This window comes from Ictidomys tridecemlineatus, chromosome 8 (assembly GCF_052094955.1).
Source record: "Ictidomys tridecemlineatus isolate mIctTri1 chromosome 8, mIctTri1.hap1, whole genome shotgun sequence".
NCBI lineage: Eukaryota > Metazoa > Chordata > Mammalia > Rodentia > Sciuridae > Ictidomys > Ictidomys tridecemlineatus.
The window spans coordinates 135,233,089-135,257,067 of NC_135484.1; the positions used below are offsets into that span (position 1 = coordinate 135,233,089).

General features: G+C 43.3%; 1 pseudogene across 1 annotated transcript; it reads left to right on the top strand.

Annotated features, from left to right (window-relative positions):
• Positions 1-491: 491 nt before the first annotated feature.
• On the top strand, positions 492-18,979 carry LOC101975105 (serpin B6-like; annotated as a pseudogene). Its single transcript, XR_013424563.1, has 4 exons — positions 492-638; positions 1,163-1,276; positions 17,963-18,118; positions 18,437-18,979. The product of XR_013424563.1 is annotated as a serpin B6-like (transcript).
• Positions 18,980-23,979: the final 5,000 nt, after the last annotated feature.

Genomic DNA, 23,979 nt, shown 5'->3' on the forward strand with positions numbered 1-23,979 from the left:
TCTGGCACTGCTGCGGTGGTGGGGGACGCTAGCAAACTTGGCACCTTGTCCTGGAAATCACCGTCTAGTAGAACCTGAGAATGGACAGATAAAACTGCCTAGGCGGCTGGTGCTTTGAAGGAAACGGCGCTGAGACAGAAATTAGCAGATGGGCCACCACAGGGTACAAACACACAGTGTCTCACTTGACCCTCTTCTATGCCCACCCTGGGCCCCAGGTGATTCATCCTCCCAAGCGATCCTTCTCTCAGGCCATCTCCCCACAGCTCCTGGCTCCCTGGACTCCAGCTCTTCCTGACCCTGTCCCCAGCCACGTTCCTCTGAGCCTCAACCCCAAGAGCTCCTGGGCCCATCCCACAGGGCCTCAGACCTTTTGTGCCTCTGGCCATCCTTCCTGGCCCCAATCCTACCCTTAGGGCCCAGCCTCATACACCCTCGCCACCCGTGCCCCTGTCTCCACCCCTTAGCCCCAGCACCAGGGCCTTAGCCCTATGATCCCCAAATCCCCAGCTCTGTCCGCCTTGATCCCCAGCCGGGTCCTCCCTGGCTCTTCCCAGCATGAGGAGCTGGGATTCAGACGCACTGGAGGAGGACTCGGTGGCACGCTTCTGCTCCTGAGCGCACCCGAGATGCCGAAGGTAGGGCGCTGAGGGTCGGGCTCCTGCCAGGCTGGGCAAGGGCACGCAGCTGGTCCCTGGACACAAAGCGGAGGTAGAGTCCTCCAGGATTGGGCTGTGGCCAAAGGACCCTGGGGTCTCTTCCCAGCTCCTGCACCCTGGGTAGGCGTGTGTGTGTGTGTGTGTGTGTGTGTGTGTGTGTGTGTGTGTGTGTGTGTCAGGAGTTGACCTGGGTTCCTGCAGGGCTTAGACCCATTGGGAGGTGTCTGTGGCTTTCAGTGGGTCGAAGCCCTGTTCTCTCTGGGTCTGACCCGGCAACCCAGGGCTACATAAGCCCTTCCCAGGCCCTTGTCCTGTGACTCAGCTCTTAGTCAGCCCTTTAACTCACCCTGTAACTGCCCCTGGTTTTCCTGGAGTACTATATCCTCTCTCTGGAATCCCATTTCCCCTGCAAAAGTCACTCAGCAGAAGTCCCACATTCTGTTCCCTCCAATACAGGGTTGGGGAGGTCTGAGTCCTCTTCCCTGCTCTTGGGCCTCTCCCAGGCCACCAAGCAACAGCAACCTCCACCCTCATTGCCCCCCAAACCTGGTCATTTCAAGTCCATTACTGGAGGATTTCAGCATCTGATTCAGCTGTTCCTGCAAGAACATCCACAGGTGCATTGGTATGACTTATTGAATATAAGGCCCTTTGTAGATGTAGGTTTAAACCACTTCACATTTAATGATGCAATAAGTTATTTGTGTCCTCAAATACAAGGTATGTTGGACTATTTTCCAGTCTCCTAGATATTGTAATACTCCCTCCTCTGTGTTACCTGATCAGCTCATCCTCATTTTTCAGTTCTCAACTCTGGTTAAGGTCTCTGGTTCCCCCCAATTGGCATCATTGTTGCTCCTTTAATTTGTTCTTGCCCCTACACTCAGCACCATTATGGTAGTTCTGTTTCATCTGTTTGCACATCTGTCTGATGTTTTCAGGTCAGCGACTGTGTCTTCCCCCTTCCTAGGGCCAGCCCCTAACTGTAGCTCCTGATCTATATATTAAATGCTCAATAAAAGTCTGTGGAATGAATGAAACAGTCACACCACACTCAATGAGTCACAGATATCACTTCAGCAATTCAAACTCATTTATATAATAAAGTTATAAAAGTCATTGAAAAAACATCAAGTTATCCAAAGAACAACATTGCAAGTGAACTAAAGGACTGTGTCTCAGATTACTTGATAACTCAGAGGATAAGAATTCCCCCAGTCCTTCTAATCTTAGGTTGCTTTTGGAAGTGACCATAGCCCTGGGAAACAAAAGGGACAGTGTACTGGGAGATCAGAGTGGAAGCCACAGTGGCTACTGGACAATAGAACCCTCACTGGACCCAAGCTATTGTTGTCACAGGAGCTGGGGGACTGGGGTTCTACTACATCAGGGTGGGGTGTTGCTGTGCTTTGATTGTCCCTACCAAAACGCATGCTGAACTTCATCCCCAGTGTCAGATATGAAGAGGTGGGACCCTCAAGAGGTGATTGTGGGGCTGGGGATGTGGCTCAAGTGGTAATGTGCTCGCCTGGCATACGTGCGGCCCTGGTTCAACCCTCAGCACCACATACAAACAAAGATGTTGTGTCCGCTGAAAACTGAAAAATAAGTATTAAAAAAATTCTCTCTCTCTTAAAAAAAAAAAAGAGGTGATTGGGTCATGAGGTGTCTGCCATAAATGGATTAATCCATTCATGGATTAATGGATCTGTTATAAAAGCCAGTTTGGCTGTGTCTCTTGTATGTGCCCCTACACATCCTCATCAGGATTCTGCAGAGAGTCCCCATGAGCAAGAAGACCATCACTGGATACAGCCCTTCTACCTTGTACCTCTCAGGCTCTAGAACCATGAGCTAAGTAAACTCCTATTCTTTATAAAATTCCCTGACTCAGCTATTCAGTTCAAATAACCAGAAAATGGACTAAAACAGGTAGATATCAAAAAAGTGACCTGCCCATTTTTTTTAAAAGGATGCAAATTTTCTGACCATCTTTCACCAAGGAGGAATAATGAACATGTTTATCTTGTGCCTCATTCTGTTGTCATTGGAATGCCCAAGCCTGCAATTTGAAATTAAACTGTTTGCCCTTTGTGTCAAATCCAAACACCATCTTTAAGGAGATTCTGTCAAGGGCAGCATTGAGTTTGATCCAAGGAGGATCCTACTGGGCCACCTAGTTTGACCAAGACCTCCTTACTGTAATGCAAGTTTCAATATTAGCCTCTGTCTCCCAGAGTACCCTCAGTGCCAGGGTAGCAGAGTCTAGAGGGGCTTGGTGCTCCATGGCTCCAACCACAGGAAAACTGAAATTAGCCTCATCGTCATTGAACCTATTCTCAACAGGTTTTGTTTCCTTTATCTTTAGTTTTAGGAATTTGATTGTCACAGGGCCCTGGTCAGGACTATTCTGGTCAAACATGCTAAGTTTCTCTCTCACTCTCAGTCTACTGTCTTTTAGTTCTCGGAGTTGATTCCAGAGGCACTCTATCACTCAGATACACTCCCAGCCCTTTTTATTTATAGTTTTGAGAGGGGATCTTGCTAAATACTTAGGGCCACGCTAAATTGCTGAGGCTGACCTTGAACTTGCAATCCTCCTGCCTCAGCTTCCTGAGTGGCTGGGATTACAGGTATGTGCCACCATTCCCAGCTCATGTGAGGTCTCTCTAAATTGGTATTTATAAGCAGTATTCTTGAGCTCCTTAGCAAATTTTTCCAGTTCCCTTCAGCAAAGCTGCCCTGTTCTATCCTGACATAGTGGGCACTGGCTCACTTTGGTCTCTACTTGCATTTTGAAATGGATCACCCAGTAATTCTAGCCCAGATAAGAAGATGAGCATCTCTTGTTATGAAAAAAAAAAGATAGAGAGAGAGAAGGTAGGGGTAGGGCACTGAGGGCCTGCTGTGGAACCAGGCCTGTTTGGTCTGCAGCACAGAATGCCTGGTCACTGGCAAAATGAGTTTTGCAAAAGAAACAGACTTTATTCCCAAAGTGACTGAGCATAGACCAGAAGACCAAGCCTCAAATATGCTTCCCTGAGGATGGTTTTTATTGTGAGATGAAAAAGCAAGATGAGTTAAGGTGTGGAGAAAGGTGATTGAAGCCATTGGATTAAAGGTGATATAAAATAAGTTGAAGGTGAGGGGGCTGGAGGTGTAACTCAGAGGTACAGCACTTGCCTAGCATACTATCTGCAAAATAAAACTATAATAATAAAAACTTGTCAGGATAGAAATAAGCAGCATTGCTTTGCTTCACTATTGTACTCTTGATAAAGCAACTATTTTCAGTAGGTTCTCCTTTGAATCAGACAACTTCCTCATTTCCCAGTATTCTGCTAGTTATTTCTGATTGTCAGTATTGACAAGACAAATGACATGCTCAACTCTGTTGTGTCCTTTCCAGCCCACCTCCAGCTCTGGGTGGCAGTCTGGCTCTCATTCTTCACAGCTGTTTCCTGGGATTTCTAAGAGGCTGCCTCCATGTGTCTCTTCCCATGCCTGCATCCCACTCACTTTGGTGTCTATGCCTTCCACTGCCACTGGGTGACTGTTGACATGGCAATAAGAGGTGACCTTCACTGAGGTCTACCAGCTTCAATTCAAATGCTCCTCTTCCTCTGTGCCAGCTGCTGGTGCTGTTGATTACAGGGCAAACACCTGCCTTGGAGCTGAGGCAGCCATTTTTCTCACCAGTTCATATGATCACGCCAGAAAGATCCCAGACATCCCACTCAGAGTTGCAGGCTAAGTTTATTGAAGAGACAGGAAAAGGGAAAAAAAGACACTGTGGAGGGAGAGAGTGGGTCCTCTCAGAAAGGGGGGTTTTAAGAATTTTTGAGTCCCATTTTCCTTGACTCCATTTCTCATGCTTCTTTTATCTGTTTATTACCCTTTGAAGAGCTCTCAGCAAACCTGGGTTGTCCAGGTCACAAGAAGTGGTGGAGGTAGTTTTGGTGAAAAGGGAGGGTCCAGGTCACTTGTAGGGTGTGACATGATCTTGAAGCAAGTTTTTCTTTAAGGGGATGTAATGAATTATGGTTGTGGAAGGGGTTTTGTTGGCAGGGGAGATCCTGGGGCTCGTACCCAGGGGCACTTTATCACTGAGCCACGTCCACAGCTCTTGAGTCGGGGTTTTGCTAAGTTGCTGAGACTGGCCTTGAATCTGGGATCCCCCTGCTTCAGACTCCTGAGCTACTGGGATTACAGGCATGTGCCACCATCCTGTAACTTACCAAGCCTCCATCTTCCAGGTGCCTGTCTGTCAGATAAGGCTCCTGTGACTTTCAGTCTCCCTTCCTTGTCCCTGCCCTGCTCACCCATCATGGCTGACTAGCTACCTAACACCCTAGTCCCTGGGCTCTGTCTTTTCCTTTTACTCTTCTCAGCAACTGGCTCCTAAACCAGTAAAGTCATCCCTCCCTTTTACTGACTCTACTCTCTCCTTTTGCTCCCCAAACTTTGTCCCTTTCATTAAAGATCTTCCTTCCCTCAGGGGAACCAGCTGGGGAGACCCGTTCACCTTCATCTCCTGGTCTCTGTCTTAACTGCAGCTTCTGGTAAGTGGTGGTTCATGTCCATTTACTTTCTTCAGAGCCTCTCTTCCTGTGCACTCTTCTGAGCCCAACACTGGCTCCCTCTGGCCCTTGGCCATGGTCTTCTAAGAACATTCTCTTCTGTTGTTTTCTTCCCTCACACTCTGGGCAGACAGTTCTCAAGTTCTAGGTCTCTTTGTCTTAACCCTTTTTTGATAAAATAAAGGCAGACAGAAGGCTGTCTCTGAGTGGGTATCTGTGAGATCAGAGCCCACATTAAGTACCTGGGCAGAAGAAGTTCTTTTGGGGGTCTTAGGACTAAAGATCCAGGCCACACCCTACCTTATGGGCTGTCACACTCTTTGGGATATTGGGATATCTTGTCTGGCCTTGATATGATCAGGAGGTGCATTCTGGCTTAATGTAATTGTTTTATGTGGTTTTTTTTTTGTATATTAGTTTTGTTCTGTGTTTTTGATAGGGGCTAAAATATGAATTTAATGACTGCGGGGACAGTCCTATTATTATTTCACTGACTCTTGCTCCAGTCATCAGAAAACCCTCTCACAAAATGAGTTCTGGAGATAACATTGAACACATCCGAATCCAGCATTCACCAACGTAATGCCCCTGGAATTCTTAGGGCTAGGATTTCCCTAGCTGCTTCATTTGGGGCAAAATTTTTTGTATTTATTGGCAGAAATTTTTATATTCATTTTTGGCAAAAATTTTGTAATTATTTTTTATTGAGTTTACCTTCATATCTTATGGCACTTCTTAGATAAATTCACTTTTGTGTTATGTGCACTTAAGTAGGTATTCTTTGTGTGTGTGTGTGTGTGTGTGTGTGTGTGTGTGTGAGTGTGTGGTGCTGGGGATTGATCCCAGGGCCTTATGCATGCAAGATGCAAGGTATGCACTCTACCAACTGAGCTATATCCCCAGTCTCTTAAGTAGATATTTTTGTTTGACCAGCATGCCTAAATTAAAACATTTCAACAAATGGTTCTGGGAAACTGGAATTTCATATGTAGAAAAATTAAATAAAATCTCTATCTGTGTAGATAGGGCAGAGGGGTGGGAGGGGAAGGGAGGGGGCAGGGGGTTAGCAATGATGGTGGAATGTGATGGACATCATTATTCAAAGTACATGTATGAAGACATGAATTGGTGTGAACATACTTTATATACAAACAGAGATATAAAAAATTGTGTTCTATATGTGTAATAAGAATTTTGGTATATTCCACTGTCATGTATTTAAAAAATAAAAGCAATTAAAAAAATCCCCCAAACCTCCATCTCTCACCCTGCACAAAAATCAACTCAAAATAGAACAGAAACGCAGCATGTAATAGAAGGAAAAGTAGGCCCAAATCTCACCATGTTGGCTTAGGAACTGACTTTCTTCACAAGACTCCTAAAGCTCAAGAAGTAAAATCAAGAATCAATAAATGGGATAGACTCAAACTAAAAAGCTTCTTCATAGCAAAGAACACAATAACAAGAAGGCAGAGCCTACAGAATGGGAGAAAATCTTTTCCACACACACATCAGAGCACTAATCTCCAGGACATATAAAGAACTTAAAAACTTAACACCTAAAATCCAAATAATCCAATAAATAAATGGGCTAAGGAACTCAACAGACACTTCACAGATTTTACACAATCGATCAATAAATATATGAAAAAATGTTCAACATCACTAGCAATTAGAGAAATGCAATCAAAACTACTCTAAGATTTCATCTCACTCCAGTCAGAATGGCAATTTTCAAGAATACAAGCTACAATAAGTGTTGGCTAGGATGTGTCGGGGGTGCTAGGGAAGAATGGAGGAATTTGGATTGGGGGGCAGGGAAGGGGGGCATTTGAGGGTAGGAAGGATGGTGAAATGAAATGATCATTATTATCTTATGTACATGTATTATTGCACAAATTGTGTGACCCTGCATCATGTACAGCTGGAGATATGAGAAGTTGTGCTCCATTTGTGTACTATGAGTTGAAATACATTCTGCTGTCATGTATAACTAATTAGAACAAAAAGAAAGAAAGGCATGGGAGAAGAAAGATCTCACTCATGGCAGCCAGGAAGGACAGAGTTGGAGGTGGGGTTGAAGGGAATCAGGGATAAGAGGCACATCCTCAGTGAACTCTAACCTTGCCCCACCTGCCTATAGTTTCTACCTCCTCCTAGTAGTTAATTCATGCCATTAATCCTTCAAAATGGATTAATCCACTGATAAGATCAGAACCACTATGATCCAATCACTTCTCCAAAATCTGAGCTCTGGACATTGCTCACGGGGGACCAAGCCCTCAACACATGAGCTTTTGGGGGACATTCCAGATCCAAACAACAACAGTCATATAAACAGATGACTTTGGCTTGGTTCAGTTTTTCATGAATATAGTTTGTATTCAACTCTCATTTTGTAAGTTAATATTACCATATTACTCTTTCTCATAAGTAAAATTTAATGTAATATATCTCACAAATGAACTAATTTAAATTTGTTGGTAAGATAAAATTAAAGATGTCTAAAATTGTAAATATTTTTTTTTTTGCCTAGGTTGCTGGCCATTCAGGATTATATTGATCTGTTAGGTGTTTAAGATTCAATGTCCATTGCTTTCTGTTTTAAATACACTATCAAGGTTTAGGTTTAACAAATAAATAAGGTTTGATTATGCTTGTCTGATCTCTTGGTTTTCATGGGTAATCTAAAAATGGATGAATTAGGTAAATATAGGGGATAAATGTTTATGTAGATGGAGATAAAACATCTGAGTTATTTATATATTACAATGCTGACAAATCAGTTGCTAAATATAAAATCAAGCAGTCTTGGATTCCTAAAGTTAAAACAAGATTCTATCTATCTATTAATTAAATGTATTTTAAAAAACTGTTGGTATAAAGGAAAATAACTTACTATTGCTTTTCCCTGGATCTTTACTTAAAAATAAGGTTTCTCTACTGGCAATGGTGCCCACCTGTAATCCCAACAGCTCAGAAAGCTGAGCCAGGAGGATCTCAAGTACAAAGCCAGCCTCAGCAATTCAGTTAGGCCCTAAACAATTTAGTGAGACACTGTCTCTAAATAAAATATAAAAAAGGGTTGGGGATGTTTGGCTCAGTGGTTGAAAATCCCTGGGTTCAATCCCTGGTACCGAAACCAACAAAAAGATTTCTAAGAGTTTACGTTCTAATTAACATGTATTAAAGTGCAATTCTAGGACTGGGATTGTGGTTCAGCGGTAAAGTGCTCCCCTAGCACAGGCGAGACCCGGGTTCCATCCTCAGCACCATAATAAAAATAAAGGCATTGTGTTGTGTCCATCTACACCTAAAAGATAAATATTAAAAAGAAAAAGTCTGTTAAAATGCAATTCTATACAGAAAGAAAAAAGACAAAGACTTTAAGATGCATTTTGATGAAAATACTGGAAAGTGTAGTATTTTATCTTGTTGGAAAGGAGTAATTTGTCTAAATCTTAAATGGATTGTTTCAAAATGTAAATTTACATGTAAGAGAGAAACAAGTCAGAACAACTTTTTACTTCAAACAAAATGTAAAGGAAAAAGGTACAAAGAAAGTTACCAGGATGAGGATATGTCTTTTAGAGAATGTTTTTGAATGAAGCAGGATTCTGTATAATAAAGTATGATTTTTGCCCTAATGTAAAAATGACTGGATTGGTTCAAATGGGAAGAAAAATAGGACAAAAGCCCAAAGGATAAAGGTGTAAACAAATTGCAGATTGTCTAAGCAGGTTACAGGTTTCTGAAGGACAAATGTTATAAATGAAATGTACATGTAATTATGCTGGTTGTAATTAAGAAAAAATGTCTGCAGGGCTTTCAAAAATAAAAATTTAATCCACTAAATTTAAAACCAGACTCTAGGTTTTTTATAATTGTTTGTTTTGGTACCAGGGATTGATCTCAGGTGCACTTAACCATGGAGCCAAATTCACCCTCTTTTTATTTTTTATTTTGAGATAGGGCCTTGCTAAGTTATTGAGGCTGACATTGAAACTGTGACCCTCCTGCCTCAAGGTCCTGAATCACTGTGTGTACCAGTGGTTGGGGAGGGGGACTAGGCAGGTGATGTGGTGAGGGGTTGATGCCTACACAACCTTGCTGAATTTTGACTCCACCCTAATCTTGTTCATCTTTAAGGTCAGAAGCCTGAAGACCACAAGTCCTCCTCAAGTGGGCTGGCAAAAATGGGTTGGATCTAGGATGGCTGCCCCAGTGACCACCTGATAACCCAAATTCATTATGATTCCATCTTCGTGGTAAATGACACTCTCCAGTGCCATGAAGGTTGACAGTTGCCATGATGATGACCAGAAAGAAATATAAAAGGAGCAGAAAGAGGTGGTGCTCAAATTTCTAGAGGGGGAGGGATAGACTAGTAAAAAAAGGAATATTCTTATCTCATTTATTTTATCCTCTATCTAGGATTTTCCATACTCAAATGAGCCAAAAACTGATTTTCAAGGCCTTGTCTTCTGTTTCTTCTATTCTTTGACCAACAATAAACCTTTCCTTGCTCCTGAGTTGGATATGGGTCTTATTTATTGGCTCTGTATTTCCAAGAAGGAAAAAAGACCCAGTTTGGGGTCAAAATTGGTAATAATTGCTGTAATTTTTTGGTACCAGGGATTGAACCCAGGGGCACTTAACCACTGAGCCGCATTCCAAGCCCTTTATTTGAATTTTTTTTAGTTGTAGATGGACACAATACCTTTATTATTTTTATGTGGTGCTGACGATTGAATCCAGTGGGTCACAAATGTGAAGTGCTTTGCTACTGAGCCACAATTCCACCCCCTTTATTTTTTAAAATAATGGCCGTTCTTTATAGACAAATATAATTTTTCTTTTTTCTCTCTTTTCTTTCTTTCTTTCTCTCTCTCTCTCTCTCTCTCTCTCTCTCTCTCTCTCTCTCTCTCTCTCTCTCTCTCTCTCTCTCTTTCTTTTGAGATGAGGTCTTGCTGTGTTGCCCAGGTAGGTCTCAAACTCCTGGATCAAGTGATCATACAACCTTGGCTCCCCAGGTGGCTGGGCCTACAGGTACCTGCCACCATGCCTGGCTAGTTTCTATTGTTTGATCCATTCACATGTGAGTTCCAGTCTGATGCTCTGATACCAAATGCACTTTGAATTCAATAAGCTAGATGGGAGGCAACATTCTTTTCCAAGGTGTCTTTGTCAATGTATTATATCTAACAATCTAATATTTGCTTACAAATATACAATATATATAGACCTAGTGGTAAAGCACATGTTCAGCATGCTTGAGGCCCTGGGTTTAATAATATAAAAGAAAAATAAACAGAACACAAAACAGAAAAAAAATTTAATTGAAACAATTCCAAATACGGAAGTAAAACAAGCTGTGTTAGTACTTATGACCAGATTCCTGGTACATCTTTATTTTCAGTTTATTGATTGTAAATTCAGATTGCTGTCTAGCTGCCAAGAAAGCTTTTATTTTGCATGGAGTACTGAAGTCCTTTCAAAACCATCCAGGGATGTTTGGGAAAAGAAATGTCAAGTTGTTACCATGTAAGAGTGGTTGCCTATCATTGTTAGCATCAGGGACCAATTAAAGCTGGGTTAAGAGACCTTTTTTGGGATCATATCTTTCTGTTGTCATGACTAGTTTTATAGTGAATTTTTTTAAGTATTAGACACCAATGAATCACTGGTACCTCTGAGTAACAGCTGAGTAATCTTCTGCAAATGACTGGGCACCCTTGTATTCCACTGCTTATCCTCCTCTGATACTGGCACTCCTTCTCCAGCTATTGCCTGGCACTGAAATGGCTTACTGGCCCTCCAAACTCAGCTTCCAGGACACCTGGGGACATCCATGGGGGAAGATACAGACATAAAAATCTTAAGGAACACTAAGTTGCAGATGATACTCAGCATTCATGGATTTGTTCCTGCTTATCATTCCTTCCTCTTTCTTGACCCCACCTAGGGAGAAGAATATATTTACCAATTATTCAGTTCCTCATTAAATGAGGAAGAGAGGAAAGAAGAAAAGTTCCAAGGTAGCAAGTGATAACCTTTACTCTTCTATTTTTTTAAATAGAAGAGTAAAAGTTACCTTTATTTTATTTTATATTTATTTTTATGTGGTGCTGAGGATTAGACCCAGTGTCACAAATGCACGAGGTAAGCACTCTGCCACTGAGCCACAATCATAGCCCCACCTTTACTCTTTATCATGAGTGGTAACCTTTATCCTTTATCTGGAAACTGATTGCCAAGAGTAATATTAAAGATCACCATCACAGCCACTGTGCAGGTGCAGCTTGGTGGTAGAGCACATGCTGTGCTTAACATTCAGGAGACCCTGGCTTCAATCCTAGCATGAAAACAACAACAACAACAACAAACAAATAAACAAAAAGGAACCAAAATAGAAAAACAACAACAACAACAACAACAAAAACAGATTTCCAGCACCTGTTTCTGCCCTCTGTAGTAAATGGCTAAAAAGAGGAAGAAAGGCCCTATAAGCATTTCAGGTAGTGCCAGTTCAAACTGATTTTCTTGTTGGATCATAGACAAATCAAACCCCAGGCCTTGGTCACATGAACACCAGAACTACTAACTCACTAGAATAGTTCTCCAATTGTGTATTCCTATCATATATGATTGAAAAACCTGATATTTTTTATTTTGATTCTATTTTTCATCATGAGCCTGTTAAGATTGTGTTATAAAAAGGGGGAAAGATGTGTTAAGCAACTTTATGCTGAAAAAGGTTTTTAGAAGGCTGCTGAGCTTCGTGTTATTAACCTATGTGACTTGTAAACATTTCTTTAGTTTAAATAATTAGAATCAATCCTTCAAATTTGAAATAGTACTAGAACAAATCCTTCAAATTTGAAATAGTTCTAGAACAAATCCTTCATGGATTTAAGATAGCGCTCTTGCAGACATCAAAATCTACATGTGCTTGAGTCCCTTATATAAAATGGAATAGTATTTTGCAGAATCTATACATCTTCCCATATATTTAGGTCATTTCAAGATCACTTTTAATACCCAATACAAAGTAAATATTTGGTAGATAATTGTTATACCACATATGCTCAGTGTAGACACTGTTTCCCCCCTGTATGAGGGTTCTCTAGAGGAACAGAATCAACAGGAAGTATAATTATAAAAGGGGGACTTATTAGATTGGCTTACAGGACCAGAAGCTGGATAGTCCACAAAAGCCATGTGCAGGCTAGAGAGCTAAAAGAACCAATAGCTGCACAGTCCAAGAGGCTGAAGCCCCAGAACAAGAGGGATCAACAATGCTACCCTAGTCTTGAGACCAAAGGCTTCTGGAGAATAATCCCAAAATCCACAATTAGAAAATGCCAAAATGTAAAATATTTCTGCACATGTACATTTTGGAATATTCAACCTGTAGATGTTTTCTGTATGTTGTTTATTTACATATTCTGTGCACATTTTTCTCTTGATCTGTATTCCCTTTTCTTATTGATTTATAAGAGTTTTTGTATGTGTGAGATTTCAATGTTTTCTATGACTTTTTCTCATTTTTCAAACCTATTTTAAACTGCATTAATTGTTTTAAAAGGAAGTGATATAAAATGAACATAAACAAGCATAGGTTCAAATATTCATAATTATATATCACAGTATGATTTTTTATAATCTGTTTTACTTATTTAATTAGTCTTAGCTACTTTATAGGTATCATCACCCTCTTTAAGCCTTTTATATTAACAGAAATTCCAGCATACTCACATGATTGGCTGATTTAATTTTCTTTCATTTTTTGGGTGGATGTTTTAAGAAAACTATTGATACTTAAAAATTTATATTAGTATACAAAATAAGGAAATTAGAAATATTTGTCATTCATTCTTTTAAACTTCCCAAAATTGAATACCAACCATGATGTAAAATTACATATTCCTTGAGTTTGATTATTCATTGTTTTTATAATAGTAACTTGAATAGCAAGTAATTATTTCCTAGGGTGTTTAAAAGTTGTAAAAATCACCCACAAGTGTGGCAAGTTATCAATATTTGAGTGACCAGTTTGCTTTCAGACTATTTTCTTAGATTGAAAGATTTCAAATTTTTAAAAAACAGAACAGTGAAATTGGTAAAGCAAGAAATCTGTGAGAATGAAATGGAATGATACAGGAAGTTCTCCTTTTAAATGCCCACAATATGTTGAGAATTCAGTAACATTGGATAAAGTAGTAATAATGAAAGTAATTCAGCTGGGCCTCAAAGTAACTCTGGGAGCTTCATACAGCCAGTGCCATCCCATTTATTGGGCAAACAAAGAGGAAGAGACACTAATTAACCTTTTTAAGGCCACCCAGCTAATAAATCAAAGAACTTGTGTTCCTAACACCTGTGCCTATGCAATACTGAAGGAGAAATGTGAAATCTTGCCTTATAAATAAATAGAAATCAAATGTGGAGCCATAAACTGTTCAAAAGGAAGATTAGGAAATAATTTCATAATGCATTGCCATTGTAATGGGTTGTAATCACTCTTATATTACACAAATTTTCTATTTTAACATGGTAGAATGTATGTGTTCATCAATGTCATTACCATTTCATAGGATACGTTAGTAAAACACTTTGAACTTCTTTTTCCTTTCTTTTTTTTTTTTTTTTTTTTTTTTTGTGATGCTGAGGATACAACCAAGGGCTTTTCCCATGCTGGGCAAATGCTTTACCACTGAGCCGAATCATAGCCCTGCTCATTTTTTGAGAATTGCTTATTACCCCAAACTGAGATGTTCAGCAGCACTGGCAATCTCTAGACACATGTAATTAATCAAAATAAAATAGAAGAGAATATTCAGTTCTGCAGCTGCACTGACCTGATCTCAGGTGCTCTGTAGTCATCTGGGACACCATTTTTGATGGTGCTCATTTTTCTGTTATCACAGGAAGTTATGGTGGCAGGGTGGTGCAGAATGGCTCATTTTCCAATGGTCTACTTTCTGTGTTCAGTGTCCCTTGATTCAGAGTGCAGAGGAGTGCTAGCTCTTGCTGGGTTAACTTTCTCTCCACAGTTATTGCAGCTCAGCTTCCTCCCAGTTACCTCTTGAGGCTCAGCAACTCCCATAAAGATCCAGCCATTCATGAAATTTATTTGATATTAGGGACATTAAAGATGGCTCAAAACTGAGAAGGTGGATTTTAGGTTCATTCTATGTATTAATTTGTAAATTACCTCTCTAAATCAGCACGTTATTGAGTTTCTGCTTTGGAGCCCCCCCCCCCCCCTTACTATCACCTGCCATACTTTCTCTGGTGTGTTAATCTACTAGGCAAATCTGATGGTGTAGCTCTCAGGCTAACTTTAAGTCTTTCTTGGATTTTCATAACTTTTGAGGTAAAGTTCAAACTCCAAATTTGGTATCTGAGGGTCCTCGTGGACCTGGATCCTTCCCATTCGCTTTAGTACCTTCACACTCCTTTCTTAACTGCTGTATCCCCACTGGAAGCCCCACCAGGCATCTGCCCCTTTATCTAAGCTGTCACTGTGCCCCCTGCTGGTCTCTACTAGACCTAGCAGTGGTTGAAGGACTTTTCACTTTTGTTGAAAAACCATCCCAGGGCAGATGGCTGTCATATAAGTGCTTGATCTGTAGGCAGTTGGAAGTTATCAAGTAGTTATGATAGCTGGTGCTCGGGAAATACTGAACCAGTCGCTGATCTTCAATCTTCTTTTATTTATAAGGATAACACCAGTACATATTTTTGTTTAAAAACAAGCAAAGGGAAACATACACAGAATTAGACTCTTGAGTTTGACCACCTTCAGCTTGGAAGGTGTTTGCAGATGGCCTGGTATCTTTCTCTCACAGAGTCCATTTTTTTAAGTCTTTTTAATTATAGAGACTTTTTTTGACACGCTGCAAAGCCGACAGGATGGACTAATGTGTTCTTGATCACTGACCATAAGTTAGATCTTCCTTGTCCACTTGGATCTGAACCTTCAGTTTTCCAAGACATACATTTTATATTGAGATTTATTCTAAAATGAACTGTCCTGTTTTCCCCCAGATATGATTTTTTTCTCCTTGAAATTCATTTTTAACAATATGTGTGTTAGGGCTTCATTCAACTCTAAACAACAGAAACCCCAGATCTCTGCAGTTTAGCTCACAGCTCATCTCACCACCCTGGAGGCCCAGAGGAGAGGAGAACCCAGGGCTGATGTGGCACTGGGGTGAGGCTCTTGGGAATCAGCTCTCCCTGCTCTCCCACTCAGCCTGTGCCTCTTTCTCATGCTCACAGGAGGGCTCAGATACAGCCTCCACTGTCCAGGCAGGATGGAGCAGGAAGGACAGAAGATGGAGAGCAAAAGGCCTTCTTTGGAGGTTCTGCCATTGTATTCAGAGGGAAACCAGAACTGCTCTCACGTGGCTTCTGCTGGATACAGAGCAGTGAAGCAGTTTACCTTGCTTTCTGCAGTAGAGGGAGAGGGTGGAGCTGCAGCAGGGGTTGACTGTACCAGCCCACAGAGTGTGTGGCAGGGGTGTCTCCAGGGGCATGGATTTTGAGTTGATAAGGATTTTCATTTGGATTCCTCATTTCTAAATGAGATTAAGCTTACTAACATAATTATGTATTTAGTGAGTCATTAAATTACCAAGATTGGATTCTTTTTTATTATAAGATTGGAGACCTTGGGTCCTGGAGGGGAATGCAGAGAAATTGAATAAGGTGGGGTCAGCACCCTGAGGCCTGTGGGCCAAAGCTGGCCCATATCAAGTTTATCATATAAAGTTTTGTTGGTGCACACACATACTTACTTGTTTATACATATCACAACAGTAGAATCCAGTAGTTATGATAGAAACTCTCTGTAGCACAAACCCCAAAATATTTACTGTCCGCTCATTTATTGCAAAAGTGTGCCAAGTTCTGGCCAAGGACATGGCTGAGGAGCTAAGGGCAGGAGACTGTTGTGGCTGAGGTCTAGTTCAGGCAAGCTTGACAAGGCGGAGAAAGAAAGTGACAGCAGACATGTCTTTGGTTACTCCATTTGATCCAGAATGGTGTGCTGTGCCAGAGAACTAGGGAGCTCCCTCAGCTGTGCCTGTTGCATGAAATTAGAAAAATTTCAGAGTATCTACTGGTATCAAACTGTGGAGTACTCATTAACTAAGCAGTATTGTAGGGTAGGATGTGATCACTGTGCTCTATCTTTTTCTCATGTTCTGAGGATGGCCCTTTGCTACTTCTGCTCATCAGTTTGTTTATTCATTTATTCAGCTGATGTTTATTGAGTGCCTAAGATGTGCCAGGTATTGACTAGCTGAACATGTCTGCCTCATGAAACTTACATTTTCTTGAGGGAGAGATCAGAAGCTTAAATCAGACATTAGTAGTTATTAGGCAGTGCTAAGTGCTGCAGAGTCACAAAGGAAGCAGACAGGAAGCTCTGGTTGGGGGGTACAGTTGCAGGTCAGGTCTATCAAGGAAGCATTCACTGAGAGGGTGATACTTGAGTAAAGACCAGTAAGAGACAAAGGCTACACTCTCTAGGTTTTAGGGATGAGTGGACAAGGGAAAGATAGAATGACCCTGATTTTCCATAGGGACCCCTGTGAGTGTAGGAACCAGCAGAGGGAGAGTAGTAGGAGGTGAGGAGAGACAAGGAATGGGAGATGAGCTGTTGTGATTATAGGATGTACTGAGCACTTCAGATCTTGCTCCTAGGAGAGGGGGTGTCATGGCAGGGTGTCCAGTCAGAGGGGTGTGATCTGACTTATGTTTCACTGGGATCCCTCTGAGGTCATCTCTGTATTCCAGGGATAGGGTGATGGCAGTGGAAGAAAGAACAATAGATGAGTTTTTGGTTCTACTTCATAGGTAGAGCCACCATAATTTGCTAAGGAGTGAGATGCAGAGTGTAAGAGAAAGACATGAGCAAGGACACACCATGGCTTTTGACAACTGGATGCATGGTGTCACTGCCAACTGTGATGGGCAGAGGTGTAGGTGGAGCAGGAAGGGGATATAAGGAGCCCACAGTCATGTGTGACATTAGGACTTTCTTTTGGTCTAAGTGTGGGTGTCAAGCAGCTAGTATAACACGTGAGCTGGAGTCCAGGGGAGAGGACGCGGCTAGAACTGTAATTTGGTGGATTAAGTTCAAAGTAGTAAGACTAGGTGAAGTCACCAAGAAATATGTTGGGTGTGAGTCTGGGCACCTTGGTGTTGGGCAGTTTGTTAGTCAGCATTCTCTCAGTGTGCCAAATAATGAGATAATCTACCTAAAAAGGAACACATTCATCTGAGCTCAAAATTTAAGTTTTCCATCCATGATGAGGCAGACCCTTTGCTCTTAGGCATGGGGGTGGTGGATGGAAGAGTTGGGAGCAGTTGATCAAACAAAACTGATCACCTGAGTCAGGAAATGAAGGAGAGAGGAAGGGCTTGGGTCTCAGAGTCCCCTGCAAGGCCTTGCCCCAACTTCTACTAGGCCCTGCCTTTGAAAGGTTCCACCGCCTCCCAGTAGCTCCACACTGTAGATAAAACCTTAATACACTGGCCTCTGGGGACAGTTGGTGTCTAACCATAACAAGGTTCAGGAGGAACCTCATGGCCTGTCCTAGAAGCTGGGTCAAGAGTGTTCCTGGGGCCCACAGGGGCCGCCTCTGTGGAGTTAGTTCACTGTGCCAGCTGGGTCATGTTTCTACTTAACAGTTGTCCATTTCCTTCCAGAATGAGGAGAAGCCTGTGCAAATGATGTTTAAGAAGTCTACTTTTAAAATGTCCTATATAGGGGAAATATGCACCAAGATTCTGGTCCTTCCCTAAGTCAGCCAGGAGCTGAATATGATCATCATGCTGCCCGACGAACACATTGACTTGAAAACGGTAAGGAGCACTAAGCCATAACGAGGCCATGATGGCAGGGGAAGGGCATTGGGTTTCTGGTGTAGCTGCTTTCCCCAGTTCCCAGTTAGCCTTTTATTTTATTTTTTTTGTGTCTGTGCTGGGATGGAACCCAGGGCCTTGCAGATGCTAGGTCTCCTGCTGAGCTCTCCCTGAGCTCTGTCTAGTTACCTTGGTTACCGCTAGCACCACCTCTGGCCAAGGTGAGGCTCCCACTCACAACATGGAGCATCTCCATTATCGCACGTGGCCCTGTATGACAGCATGAGCTCGGTCTTGACATGTTCAACTCCCTTCTAGGTGGAGAAGGAACTTACTTATGAGAAATACATAGAGTGGACCAGCCAGACCTGATGGACGAAGAGGAGGTGGAGGTTTTCCTCCCTCGGTTTAAGCTACAGGAAAATTATGATTTGGAGGAAGTCCTTCGCAGCCTGGGCATGACTGATGCCTTCGATGAGGCCAGGGCAGACTTTTCTGGAATGTCATCCAGGAGAGACCTGCATCTGCACAAGTCCTTTGTGGAGGTCAATGAGGAGGGTACTGAAGCTGCAGCAGCCACAGCCTGTAGATTCATGGTGCTGTGCAAAAGTTTAACTCCGTGCTTCTGCGCAGACCATCCCTTCCTCTTCTTCATCCAGCACAGCAGGACCAGAGGGATTCTGTTCTGCGGCCGAGTTTCTTCTCCGTGAGGAAACAGTCATCCCTGGGTGCAGTCCTCTGCTTTCACCCTCTGACCCACTTTTCTTCTGACACTCCACCATGTACCTGTGACCCAAGTGACCTTATCAGTGTAGTGTAACAATTCAGAAATAAAGGGTCCATTTTGGAGTCCCATGTTCACTACTGTTTGCATGTGAGGTGTTTTTCCAGGATCAGAAATTGCCCCTCTCTGTGGGTCTGTGGTCATGTTGGCTGCTGGGTTCATTCAACCTTGTCGGGGATCAGCTGTCACCTACTCCATTGCAGCTGGGAAGGACCCTGTGGCTTCACTGTGGGCAGATAACTGCCATCACCGTTGGTCCTTCTCCAGGCAAAAGAAGATAAGTGATGCCTCTCTCTTCTCCACTGTGGCATGAAAATCTCATCCCATTTTTAGTGGGAATCTAGAATAGAGTGCAGAGCTGTGAGGAGGGGTGAGGGGTGAGGGCTCATCTCAGGAACCTCCTGTGGGGAGCTCAAAAATTCTAAAATTTCTGTGAGCTCTCTAGAAGACTCCATGGAGGTGGTAGAATGGGTAACTTGGGCCAGTGAGAAATCACTCCCTTTTTCACGTGCCTCTCTACTTTCCTGTGTTGTGATGGGGAATGGCTATATTCACACACACATACCACCCTGCCTTGTAAAGTGAAATTGCTCCCAGGGGTCAGAGGTATACCTAACCATTCACAGTAAGGTGGTTTACAACAACTGTGTGGTTACATACCAGGTGGATTTCTTCATGGCACATATTATGTTTTAAAAGTGGCTAAGTTTATGCAGCCAGTTGTGATACTTGCTGGCAATGCAGTTGTAGCATTCAGCAGAGAAACTGATGGGCATGGTGGGGAGGACTTCCACTGTTGCCCTCTGACTTCACTGCTACTAGTCTCATGCTCATTCTGCACCTGGTCCTCTTTCCCTGTGATGCCCAAGCTGTGATGACAGAATGGAATTGGTGAGCATCAGGGAACATGAAAATTAGGACTGAGGTGAGGAAAGGAAGTTGGGTGGGAAGCAAGGGCCTGCTGTTTTTGCACTCATAACATTGTCTTAGTTTTCTGTTGCTATAATGAAATGCCTGAGACTAGAAACTTGATTTTTTTTAAAAAAGAGGGGTTTTAGCTCACATCTTTGCAGGCCAAGAGCAAGGTGCTGGCTTGTGCTTGGCTCTGGCCAGGGACTTATGGTGACTGAGATCATAGCATTAGGAGCATGTGCATAAGTGCCAAGTGGAGGGTGGAGGTGCCAGATTCCCGTGTAACAGCCCATTCTCACAGGAACTAACCCAGTTGCCTGAGACCTGTGTTAATCTTTTTCAAGGGTGGTTCCCTCATGACCTGATTGCCTCCTGTGAGGCCCCACCTCTTAAAGCTTCCCTCCATCTCAACATCTCCACACTGAGGACCACGCCTCCATTACAGGAACCTTTGTGGTGATAAATCTCATCAAATAATATCATCCTTCTCCCTCCTCTGTATGACACTCTGGGTATTTTCTGAAGAAATAACGGCACTGGAACAAGGATTTCAGGGGGGAGTGTGATCAGTTTATATGATGATTTTGAGAACTTGGGGAGACAAAACATGAGACAATGACAAACTCCTGGGTACAATAAACTGTCACCCTTTGTAGCATAGCATATTTTTCTCTACTCTTGTGTGCTTTTGACACAGATCTATCATCAAGGCTCTGATGAAAACAGAAGTTGAATATTTTAACAAGATGAAATTATTACTAGGAAATAACATAAGAAAACCCTCTAGCTTTGCCTGTTCCTAGTCAACTTAAAAATCACTAATTTTGGAGGTCACACAGCTGAGTGGATTCGTTATTGGTTTCCTAGTAGCTTTACTGTAGATAACACCGGTGATGTGGGTTATAATGATAATGGTGGCCTAGGTTACTTTTCAGGGACGTGAGGGCCACTTCTGTTGAAAACACTGACTTCATTGGGCCTGCAGTAGGTGTCTGATAGGTGACTGGGATGGAATGAAGAGGCTGGTTATCTTTGTCTTCATACTAATCTCTGCCCCCTTTGCTGCCTTTGCATTTGGGTCAATTCCACTCAGCTCTGCTTGTAGACATACTGATTGGATGTGGGAGCTGCTATGTGTTTTCTTCTACTCTGCCACCCTGGTGCTTTTCCACCAGCTGCAGCAGCACAAGCATCCAAGGTCCTTCTGTGCTATTCTAAGACCCAGATCAAGCCACAAAGACAGGACATTTGCACAGGATGATGGTGGCAGCTTCAAGAGTAGCTCAGCCAATCCTGGTACAACTCTACTGGTACTACCTGGTGTCTGAGTCTCATACAAAAAATAGTTTCGAGAACTATGCCCTGGGCCAGTGCTAAACTACCAGACTCTAGCCCACCCCAGCATGTCAATTAAAACCTCCATCTCCCTTTGTTAGGGAAGCTGTCTGGTTCCTCCATCAGTGCTGTTTCCCTTCAGTGGAAGTCCTACTTATTCCACAATTAAAGCCCTCCCTGTATGTGCTCCCAAACCTTGGCTCAGTTTTGTTCCTACCATTTCTGAGTCAAAAGTTCCTTTTCCTGTTATATGGGGGGCAAGCTCTTCAGGAAAGAACATAAGTGGAGGTGTGAGGAAGGTAGGGTGCTGTGGTCTGAGCTGAAGGGTGAATCTGGTGGAGCAAGAGGTTAAGGTGAGCAGTCTGAATGCCAGAACAGCATTGGTAACTGCTTGTGTGCTTAGCCTCATTCCCACCATCTACATGGCAGACTTTGGGTATGAATGTTGAGGTCCAGTTCAAGAAAATCAAGTGATTTGAATTAAGCATTTGGGAAGACTTTATTAGTGATGAGGCAGATGAAAGGACTTCTAATGATGCACATTTTGCAAGGTACCTTGTCCCCTACTCTGTTCCCATCAAAGCAGGAAAGCTCATCCACAAAATACTGAATGTGAACCCCAAGAAGTGGCCCATTGTCAAGAAAATCTTACAGCACCCATGGCTGAGGCAGAGTGAACCATGTGTACCTCATCACTGTAGCAAGACACTCCCCAAACACAAACACCCAGATCCCACCACAATCATGACCATCCTGTTTGACATGGGCTTTGATACATACAAAACCTGGGTGTCTCTGGCCAAGAGAAAATTTGAAGTGGTCATGGCCACCTACCTGATCCTCCAGCACCAGAAAGACAAGAGGGGAGTGTTCATGTTCCAGGGGAAGCCTGTGCCTCCCAGGGTCGTGCCTCATCCATGCCCTGAGGATCTCTCCCATGGCCCTGTCCTCCTGGAGAGGAGCACCAGCGAGCCTGCTCTGAGCACCTGCCCCTTGCCCCCTGACACTCAACTGCCTTAGGAAGCCCAAGAGCCAGTCCAAAAGGGCATCAGATGTGCCAGCCTCCATGCCATTCCTCTCCACTTCCTGCCTGCAAGGCCCTCACTCCCAGGGGAGCCTCCCAGTATGACTCTGGGTCCTAGACATCCAATCCCTGGATGATGTTCCCTAGGTGGGCCAGGAAAGGCAGCAGCCACTCCTCCAAAAATACACCCACAGGCCCAGGCCATGGCCACAGAAATGCCTGGAAGTGGGTGAAAAGGAGGAGCACTACCTGTACCTGAAGCCTCTGCTGCTGCAGACCATGTCAGCAATCAAGTGGCTCCAAAGACAGAAGAAATGTGCCACATCCATAAACAGCGAGGCTTCAAGGAGTGCAGAGCTGAGCCAGGAGAAGCCAGCCCAGGGCCTGAGTCTCCTCTGCCTCCACCTGTGGAAGATGTCAGACTGTTCTGCCTGAGACACTTTGCCCTGCCCTCGGTCCTTTTCCCCATTCTTCTGAGATGTTTCTGAATAAATTTGTTTCAAACCAATTGTATCATAAAATTCTTGTTCCAAAGATTAAAATATTGGCTGATTTAAAGAAAAGTGGGGCCTCAGGATGAGGGCAGGGGCCCACCTCCATCCTCTCCAAGGCCTAGAGCACTGTGCCTCCTTCTGCAGTGTAGAGAGACTCACACACCTGAGCCAGTGCAGATGGAACTCACTTGCCTTGAGCCAGTGGAGAACATTCACTTGCTTTGAGTTAGGGCAGACAGGCTCACTCCCCCTGACCTGGGTGGATGAAGTCTCCCCTTGGGTCAGTGTAGACATGACTTTTAGCTGTGACCTTGACCAAAACCCCTCCTTGTGGGTTGTGTACTTAGTGGGTACTGCTGGAGAAGTCACATACAAGAAGGCGGGGGACATCTCAGTGTCCTCCTACATCAACTTCATGGTACTGTGTGTAGGGAAGGAAGAGCTGGACAGTGGGCAGGGGCAGCCTGCCAGGAGCAGTGGTGGGTGCCTTACTCCCTGCCACACAGCCCCTCACCCCAAATCATCTCATAATAGTGAAAGGTACTGGACAGGGATTGCACGGTGTTTCAGGAGATGTGATGTCAATCCACCATATGGAACCAGATTACCGCCTTTCAGACACCCACTTTTGTGGTCCTTTGCTTCAAATCACCACCTAGGAAACTAGCGCAGGGTCCTGTGTTGCTTAGAGGAAACCCACTGTCCTTAACTTGGTGTCTGTGCAGCAATGATCTACCCCAGGGCCACATGCTGCCCTGGGTTCCCAGGCTGCATCTGCAGTGGTCAACTCTTTTGTTATAACAGGCTGAGTTCCTCCTGCAAGTTTCTCCTTGCCAGGGAAGCTGGGTGCTTCCTCCCCACATACAACAGTGCATGATTCTATCTTGTATCCTTGACCACAGCTGACCACCATGGACTCTTTGCACAGTAGGGAGAAGAATAGAACCTTCTCAAGAGCAAAGTTCTGCTCTTCTGGGCACTGTTTCTTCAGCCGTATCCAGGACAATGCTTGGCTTTTCATGATAAATACTTGTGTTTCTTAGTTTGTTAAGTAGATATATTTCTTGTGTGACAAGATTCATCTGGGGCAAGATAAGCCTACTTGGCTTCTGTGGGCTTAGGATGGGAAGCTAAACTTACAGGATTGAGTCTCAGGAAAAGTTGCTGGGAGGCTGAATCAATATGTTCACTGAGCCCCTTGAAATGGAGCCAGAGGAAGGTGGACAGAGCAGGGAGGGGTGGTGAAGAGCTCTGGATGGAGGACAGCATGGCCAAAGGCATTGCTCAGCAGGGAACTGTGCATGAGGCCCTG